Raw genomic sequence first — 9815 nt, 5'->3', positions numbered from 1 at the left:
CAACTAGGTGGCTCAGTGGATTGAGAGCCAGGCCTACAGATGGGAGGTTCTAGGTTCAAATCTGGCCTTAGACACTTCCTAGCTGTATGACCCTGGGCAAGTCACTTGACCCCCATTGCCTAGCCCAGGGGTCGGCAATGTATGGCTCTCGAGCCATATCTGGCTTTTTCTGCAGGAGCCATAAAATCAATTTTTTTCAGGCGCTGTTACAGGAGCGCGCACTGTGAGCACTGTACAGCTCTCATGAAATTACATTTAAAAAAATGTGGCGTTTATGGCTCTCACAGCCAAAAAGGTTGCCAACCCCTGGCCTAGCCCTTACTGTTATTCTGCCTTAGCACCAACACAGAGTATTGATTCTAAGATGGGAGGTTAGGGTTTAAAAAAAAATAAGAAATAAAATAAAACCATCTTTCCAACTTTGATATGTCTGTCAAAGGCACTGCCATCCTTCAGATTCTCTAGGTTTGCAAAAGCCCTTCACAACTGGGCTTTGATCTCTCTTTGAAGGATTATTATACACTATTCTTTTCACATCCTATGGTCTTAGCTGTTCTTTTTGTTGTTGGTTATTCAAAACATTCTATCTTGCATCTTTTGCCTTTGTACCGACTGCACTATTGTGCCTGGACAACACTCTTCTCAACCCCATCTCTCAAAATTATTTTCACTTAAGGCTCAGCTCCAATGACATTTTCTGCACGAGACTTTTCTTGATCCCTCTAGCTGCAAGCACTTTCCCTTGAAAATCACCTTGTTATTTTTTTTTTTGTAAATATTTTGTCTATATATAGATATATGCTGTCGTCTCTGGTAGAATGTAAGCTCCTTGAGGGTAAGGGCTGTTTCTTCTTAATTTTTGTATAACAAAAGGCACATTATTGGCAATTAATAAATGCTTATTGACTGACTTTAACAACTCCTTCAGAAGAGGGTTAAGCCTTTCTACCCAGTCTGGATAATTTAAATCCATTCATACTTCATTGAGGATACATGGTGAAGTCTCAGTGTTTGATGGCTGATACTTGATGCTTCCCAGAGACAGGTTACCCTATGAATACACCTGTTACATTTTTTCTCTAGGAGAATTCCTTTATGGTAATTCCTATTTCTTTGGGAGTCTTAAATCCAGAACTCTTCTAGATTTGAAACTCAGCCTTGCCAGGAAATGTTACCCCTCCATGTAGGAAGTTGGGTACCAGGCACTTGGCACTATCCAGGAAATTGCTTTTCCACTGGTGAAATTGCATCAAAGAAGCAGTTTGAAACAGCATTTCATAATGCCCGGAAGAGTTTAAGAAGTAACTGAGGAAATTTCAGCACTTTGATTAAGTCACTTAATTTGCTTGTGCCTCAGTTTTTTAATCTGCAAAATGTTGTTGGACTAGTAATTTCTGAAGTCCCTTCCAGTTCTTGTTCTATGATCTTATCTCTGATCTAGTAGGTTGGGTTCCATGGGTCTTCTCCTGGGATCATATGGGTATGATGCTCTTAGATCTTGGCAAACATTGTAACACTATTGCTTTCTTTTCTGATTAAGCTCCTTTTGAATCTCTCTGACTGATTTTCCAGTACAAAGGAATGACTTTAATCCACAAAAGTCTGAAGTAAAGTAAATCATACTGGGATGCCAAGACTTAATTACTCAAGCTCTATGAGGTGTGAATGGTTTGACAAATACCGAGATCCCAAAAATGTCCTTAACCCTCTAGTTAATAACAAGTCTGGTCCATTTGCCTAACTCATTATAGCTAGGTCAGTGATGGGCAAACTATTCCCTGAGGGCCAGATCCAGGCTGTAGTTTGCCTTAAGGCCTTAAGGGAGTGATGGGCAATCTAAAGCCTGGATCTGGCCGTCAAGGAATAGTTTGCCGATCACTGATCTTGGTTACTGACAGATTCCAAGACTGGCCTAAGCCATATTTCCATCTCCCCTATCATCCAGCTATGCTGGACATTACTACCTGGATAAACAAGCATCCTGTAATCCAGAATTAAAAAACCAAAACAAAACAGCCCACAAATCCCTGAGAAAATTAATTTATTCAATTTTTGAACTTGTATTCTAAAGCTGAACTTAGAGCCCTCTTGATGGGTGGCTATGTGAATGCAAACTTAGTCTTTCTAGCTGGCCCTAGACCAGTCTGATACACACCTAAATAAGCCATTTTAGCTTTTGCCTTGATATCCCATATGTATTCTCCCTTTTCTCCTCTCCTCTCCCTCCCCCCAACCCTGTTTTCTGATCAAATCATCAGTAGTATTGTTTTTGAAAAGGGTATAACATTTGGGTGCCCTGTTGGTCAGTTTACCATCTCTGACCTTGTAGACCAAAACACCCTTCCCTGGATACTACTGTATTTGTTGTTATCCTTAGAATATGCTCCTTAAAGAAGGGATCATCAATTAAGAACACAAGTGGATCCTAAAGGTCACTGAGTCCATTTTCCTTCTATTATGGTAAGTTACCAGGGTCATGTTTGGAAAATGTCAGGTGGGCTTTCAGCCCAGATATTAGCTTCCAAGTATAGTGTACTTCTTTCATTATACAACTAGGGTAGCTAGGTGACCCAGTGGATAGAGCATCAGGCTTAGAGTCAGAAAGACCAGAGTTCAAATCTGGCCTCAGATACTTAGCTGGATGACCCTGGGGGAGTCACTTAATCCTCTTTGTTTCAGTTTTCTCATCTGTAAAATGAACTGGAGAAGGAAATGGCAAACTAATCTAGTTTCCTTCTCAAGAAAACTCTAAATGGGGTTATGAAGAAAAGAAGAAAAGAAGACTCAGTGTAGGTATAATAACTATCTTCATGTAATTTGATGAGCTGTCACGTGAAAAGAGGGGTAGATTTAGAATTGGGAGGAATCTCGGAGGTGGTCTAGTCCAATCCTCTTCAATTTACAGGTGAGGAAACTAACCTCAAATGATAATAAGTAACTTGCCTAAGGTTACACAACTAGTAAGAAACACAGATTTGAACACAGGTTGTCTGATTCCAAACTCTTTCCACCATTCCACACCACTTTTCTTTACCATGTTCTGTTTGACTCCCTCGGGCAGAACTCTGAGCATTGGTGAAAGTTGTAAAAAGACACACACTTGATGGTCAGAAAACTTTCTAACAAATACAGATGTTTCAAAGTAGAATAGGATATATATAGTAGGTTCCCCTTCTTTGAAGGTCTTTTAAGAGCAGAGACTACATGGCCACTTGTTGGGTTGCCAAAATAGAGATTCCTTATAGGAATAATGGGTTGGATTTGATAGTTCTGAGGTCTATTATAACTCTTAAATTTTGTGGTTCTGTTACTAGACTCCCTTGATCAACTGTCTAAATATATACATATTAATAATAAAAAAGGTAGAAATCAAAGTAAGTTCTGAATGGGAAAGTCATTACTGACTGGAATTGCATTGATCAAGGACAGAGGGAAGATTTGTCCATTTGGAGGACAACTAACTATTCCAGTAGTCTAGGAGGGAGAGAAAACTAGGAATTTGAACTGAGAACTATTAAGGGAGATAGATAGAAGACCATTTGGAAGCTATATTATGATAAGACTAAGCCATTGGTTATTTTGAAAAAGGAGGACTTGCAGATAATGCAGCAGAAGCTATTAAGTTATCTAGATGCCACTACATGTTTTATTGAGAAGGAAAAATAGATGTTAATGCTAACTGTTCAATTTGTTTCAAAAGGCATTTGAATTGCCTAATAGTTCAACATAATATTCTTTAGGAGTTTAAGTCAAAGAAGGGAAAAGGAAGGGATGAATCTGAAAGTCTAGTAGAGTTTTATCTTTTTGTGTTTGTTTAAAAATATAATTGTTTTGGCTCAGAGACTTATCACAGTGTTTTGGTTGCTATGGAAACCTATTCATTGCTTCATAACACCACTTGTGCTGTATAACATATAAAAGGTGTTTGGGAACTTTAAAAACTTCCAGGTTTTAGAAATTTTGAACTAAATTTCTTTAAATTTTATTTTCTTTAAGTTTGGAGGTCTAAAATCTAATCTTCATAGTGTTTTGAGTTCATTTATATTTGAGATCTTTGATGTTCAAAGTTGTCTTTCTGAACTATTGAGCAAAGAAAATTTTACATGTTGCCCAAAAAGTAAAACCTAATGGAAAAAGATGTTGAATAGCTAGCTGTATTAGAGTATTTAGAGAAATTTCACCGTATAGTGGGTTAAATGTTTGTAAAATGTAACAAATATTTATAGTTATTTATAGTTATTTTAATTTGTATTTTTCTAGTCAATAGAGATTTGGAGCATTTTTTCATATAACCATAATTATAATGTACTTCCTTTGAGAACTGTCTGTTCATATCCTTTGACCATTTTTCAAATGGAGAATGCAGTGTATTCTTCTTATACATTTGACTCAGCTCTCTATATTTGAGAAATGATGCTTTTGTCAGGCGTCAGAGACAAATTTTCCAAATTTGTTGTGTCCCTTCTAATCTTGGTTGCATTGGCTTTATTTGTATAGTTTATGTGTTTTTAACAAGAAGCACTGGTTAAACAAAAATGTTTGTATAATTTCATTCAGCAAAATTGAGTACCCATTATGCACCTAGCACTGTGCAAAGTGTTATAGGGATTGCAACATGAAGAAAAATAATACTCTATTGTACTTGTTAATGACTTTTCACAGTGCTTTTCATGTGTATAGATGTCACTTGATACCTAACACATCTCTGGGAATTAGGGAAAATAATCATAATCCTTGCCTTGAGAGTTTAGAAAATTAAATAATAGTGTAAGGAGAAAAATAGCAACTAAGTGGTGGAATTTATGATTTGTATTTATAAGTGCTATAGGATGTCAAAGTATGTCAAAGCAGTTACAGGAAGCTTTATGGGGGAAAAAGTGGTGTTGAATTGTGCCTTGAAAGGAGAGTTGGATTTAGTTGGATGAGTAGGGAGTACATTCTGCATATGAGGAACAACTTGAGCTATATGGTTTCAACATTAAAGGCTGCCTTTTATCAATTACCTATAATCTTATTTTTTAAAAAAATTACCAAAAGCCATTTCTGTTTCTTGAAAGTTAATGATATTTTCACTGCCTATAAGATTTTTACTCCTAGCTGTGAACTTTCTGAAAATAGCACTTTTTTCTGACCACATAATTTTTATTAATAGATATATTACTGAAACATTAAATAGTGACAGACATGAACAATACTTTCTATATTGTAGTACTACAGACTGAGTATTGTTGAATATTCATTCTTATTTAGATGCATAATTATGGCTATTTTGGGATTTAGGAAGCTTCTGTGCACACATAGACAATCCACAGTTATATGTATGAATGTTTTAAATGTTTTCATATGAATAATTATATATACACACATATCTATCTATCTTTTTCTTTAAAATGTCCAATAAGATTAGTTATAGAAAATGTTTATAGTCATTCTTGAGAAATAGTAAAAAACCATTTTTAGGTAAAAACTAAAAATATGGAATAATTGTGTACCAGCAGAGTGCAATACATCCTAAGGAGAAAAGTTAACTGTAGATTAGTCTTAAGAATTCCTTATTAGGATTCATGATGAAATTTGCTACAACTATACTTTCTCTCTCCCTCTCTCTTTCTCAATATAACACAATCTATATATAAATAAAAATATGCATATGCATTATGTGCAAATATACATTTGTTTATATACTCCATGTAAAGTGAGATTTAGCTGAAGTTGGCTTTGGACTTCTACTTAGAGATTTTTGAATTAAGGTTAGGATCAGATTTCTCACTAGCTCTTGAGTTACTGTGTAATATGGTTATGTTACTTGACTTTTTTGTATCTTGTCTGTAAACTAGGAATGGTACATGGTATCTCACAATTAGGAGCATAAGATTTCAATATGTAATCCAACAAGTTTAATAATGGGATCTATTTTTATGTTGTACTCAATTTTATTTCTGGAGCATAAGTAGTGTTATGGGTCTATTGTGTTTCTTTTTTTTTAAAGCTTTTGTAAAAATATCTAAAAGAAATATAAGGGGGAAATTGTAGATATGACTCCATTCTTAAAGACAGAATAAAAATATCATTGGTAGCTATGTGGTTCAGTGGATAGAGCGCCAGGCCTGGAGACAAGACATCTAGGTTCAAATATGGCCTCAGGCACATCTTAGCCTTACCCTAGGCAAGTCACTTAACCTCCATTGCCTAGCCCTTATCACTATTCTGCTTTAGAACCAATATGTAGTATTGATTCTTTTTTCTTAATTTATTTAGAATATATTTCCATGGTTACATGATTCATGATTCTCCCCCCCCCCCTTCTCTTCCCTCCCCACTCCCAGAGCTGACAAACAATTACACTGGGTTACACATGTATCATTGTTCAAAACCTATTTCCATATTATTCATATTTGCAATAGAATGATCTTTTAACATCAAAACCCTAATCATACCCCATCAAACCATGTGTTCGATCATGTGTTTTTCTTCTGTGCTTCTGCTCCCACAGTTCTTTCTCTGGATGTGGATATCAGTCTTTCTCCTAAATTCCTCTGGATTGTCCTGGATCATTGCATTGCTGCTAGTAGAAAAGTCAGTTGCATTTGATTGTGCCACAGTGCATCAGTCTCTATGTACAATATTCTCCTGGTTCTGCTCATTTTGCTCTGCATCAATTCTTGGAGGTCGTTCCAGTTCACATGAAATTCCTCCAGTTCATTATTCCTTTCAGCACAATAGTATTCCATCACCATCAGATACCACAATTTGTTCAGCCATTCCTCAATCGAAGGGCATCCTCTCATTTTCCAAAAGTTTTTTCATTTTTATTTATTTTTACAACTATTAGGATGGTTCAGGCAGAGTGTACAGAATGTGACTTCGAACATGCCTAATTAAAACCCAAAAGGCAATATGATGACCTAAAAAGAGAACTAGATTTAGTTCTAAAACCTGAACTTTTTAAAAAAAACATTTATTAATATTTATTTTTTAGAAAACTTAACATGGTTACATAATTCATGCTCTTTCCCCTTCACCCCCAACTTTCCCCCCTTCCCCCCATGGCTGATGCATATTTCCACTGGTTTTAACATGTGTCATTGATCAAGACCTATTTCCAAATTGTTGATAGTTGCATTGGTGTGGTGGTTTTGAGTCTACATCTCCAATCATGTCCGCCTCAACCCATGTGTTCAGGCAGTTGTTTTTCTTCTGTTTCCACTCCTGTAGTTCTTCCTCTGAATGTGGGTAGTTCTTTTCCATAAGTCCCTCAGAATTGTCCTGGGTCATTGCATTGCTGCTAGTACAGAAGTCCATTACATTCTATTTTACCACAGTGTATTGGTCTCTGTGTACAATGTTCTTCTGGCTCTGTTCCTTTCGCTCTGCATCAATTCCTGGAGGTCTTTCCAGTTCACATGGAATTCCTCCAGTTTATTATTCCGTTGAGCACAATAGTATTCCATCACCAGCATATACCACAATTTGTTCAGCCATTCCCCAATTGAAGGACATACCCTCCTTTTCCAGTTTTTTGCCACCACAAAAAGCACAGCGATAAATATTTTCGTATAAGTCTGTTTATTTATGATCTCTTTGGGTATGGCTAGATCAAAGGGCAAGCATTCTTTTATAGCCCTTTGAGCATGATTCCAACAACAACAATGGTATGGCTAGATCAAAGGGCAGGCATTCTTTTATAGCCCTTTGAGCATGATTCCAAATTGCCAGCCAGAATGGTTGGATCAGTTCACAGCTCCACCAGCAATGCATCAATGTCCCAGTTTTGCCACATCCCCTCCAACATTCATTACTCTCCCCTTCTTTCATTTTAGCCAATCTTCTAGGTGTGAGGTGATACCTCAGAGTTGTTTTGATGTGCATTTCTCTAATTATTAGAGATTTAGAACACTTTCTCATGTGCTTATTGATACTTTTGATTTCTTTACCTGAAAATTGCCTATTCATGTCTCTTGCCCATTTATCAACTGGGGAATGGCTTGATTTTTTTATACAATTGGTTTAACTCCTTGTATATTTGAGTAATTAGACCCCTGTCAGAGTTTTTTGTTATAAAGATTTTTTTCCAATTTGTTGTTTCCTTTCTGATTTTGGCTGCATTGTTTTTGTTTGTACAAAAGCTTTTTAGTTTAAAATAATTAATCTCTTTGGGGTACAAATACGGCAGTGATATGACTGGTTCAAAGGGCAGGCAGTCTTTTAAAGCCCTTTGTGCATAATTCCAAATCGCCCACCAGAATGGAGGTTGGACCAATTCACAACTCCAGAATGGAGTTGGACCAATTCACAACTCCACCAACTGTGTAGTAATGTCCCAATTTTGTCACATCCCCTCCAACATTTTTCACTTTCCTTTGCTGCCATTTTAGTCAGAGTTGTTTTAGTTTGCATTTCTCTAATCAGGAGGGATTTAGAACACTTTTTCATGTGATTATTAATAGTTTTGATTTCTTCATGTGAAAACTGCCTATTCATGCCCCTTGACCATTTGTCAATTGGGGAATGACTTGATTTTTTTTGTAAATTTGACTTAGTTCCTTATATATTTGGGAAATTAAACCTTTGTCAGAGAGTTTCGTTATAAAAAAAATTTCCCCAGTTGCTTTCCTTCTATTTTTGGTTGCATTGGTTTTGTTTGTACAAAACCTTTTACATTTGATATAATCAGTCATTTGGTTTACATTTTGTAATGTTCTCTATCTCTTGCTTTTTAAATTCCTTCCTTTCCCACAGATCTGACAGGTATACCATTCTATGTTCACCTAATTCATGATTTCATTTCCTATATTTAAGTTATTTACCTATTTTGAATTTATCTTGATATAATGGTAAGATGTTGATTTAAATCTAATTTTTCCCAAACTTTGTTTTCCAATTTTCCCAGCAGTTTTTGTCAAATAATGGGTTCTTGTCCCAGAAGCTGGGTTCTTAGTGTTTATCAAACACTAGATTCCTTAGGTAATTTATCCCTAATTTATTCCATTGATCTACTCTTCTGCCTTTTAGCCAGTACCATATTGTTTTTGATGACCACTGCTTTATAGTACAGTTTAAGATCTGGTATTGCTAGGCCCCCATCCTTCACATTTTTTTTTAATTTCTCTTGATATTCTTGATCTTTTGTTCTTCCAGATAAATTTTGTTATAATTTTTTCCAATTCTATAAAAAAGTTTTTTTGTAGTTTGATAGGTATGACACTGAATAAGTAGGTTAATTTGGGCAGGATTGTCATTTTTATAATATTAGCTTATCCTACCCATGAGCAATTAATGTTTTTCCAATTACTTAGATCTAGTTTTAATTGTGTGAAATGTGTTTTGTAGTTTTGTTCATATAATTCCAGTGTTTGTCTTGGCAAATAGATTCCTAAATATTTTATATTGTCTAGAGTAATTTTAAATGGAGTTTCTCTTTTTAACTCCTGTGCTGAGTTTTGTTGGAAATATGTAGAAATGTTGATGATTTATGTGGGTTTATCTTGTACCTTGCAACTTTGCTAAAGTTGTTAATTATTTCCACTAGCCTTTTAGTTGATTTTCTAGGATTATTTCAGTATACCATAATATCATCTGCAAAGAGTGATAGTTTAGTTTCTTCATTGCCTACTTTAATCCCTTCAATTTCTTTTTCTCCTCTAATTGCTACTACTAGCATTTCTAAAACAATATTAAATAATAGAGGTGATAATGGGCATCCTTGCTTCACTCCAGATCTTATTGGAAAGGCCTCTTAACTTGTTCCCATTGCAGATGATGCTTGCATATGGTTTTAAATATATAGTTTATTATTTTTAGGAAAGACCCTTCTA

Source organism: Gracilinanus agilis, chromosome 3 (genome assembly GCF_016433145.1).
Source record: "Gracilinanus agilis isolate LMUSP501 chromosome 3, AgileGrace, whole genome shotgun sequence".
NCBI classification, from domain to species: Eukaryota; Metazoa; Chordata; class Mammalia; order Didelphimorphia; family Didelphidae; genus Gracilinanus; species Gracilinanus agilis.
This window is presented reverse-complemented; position numbering follows the sequence as displayed.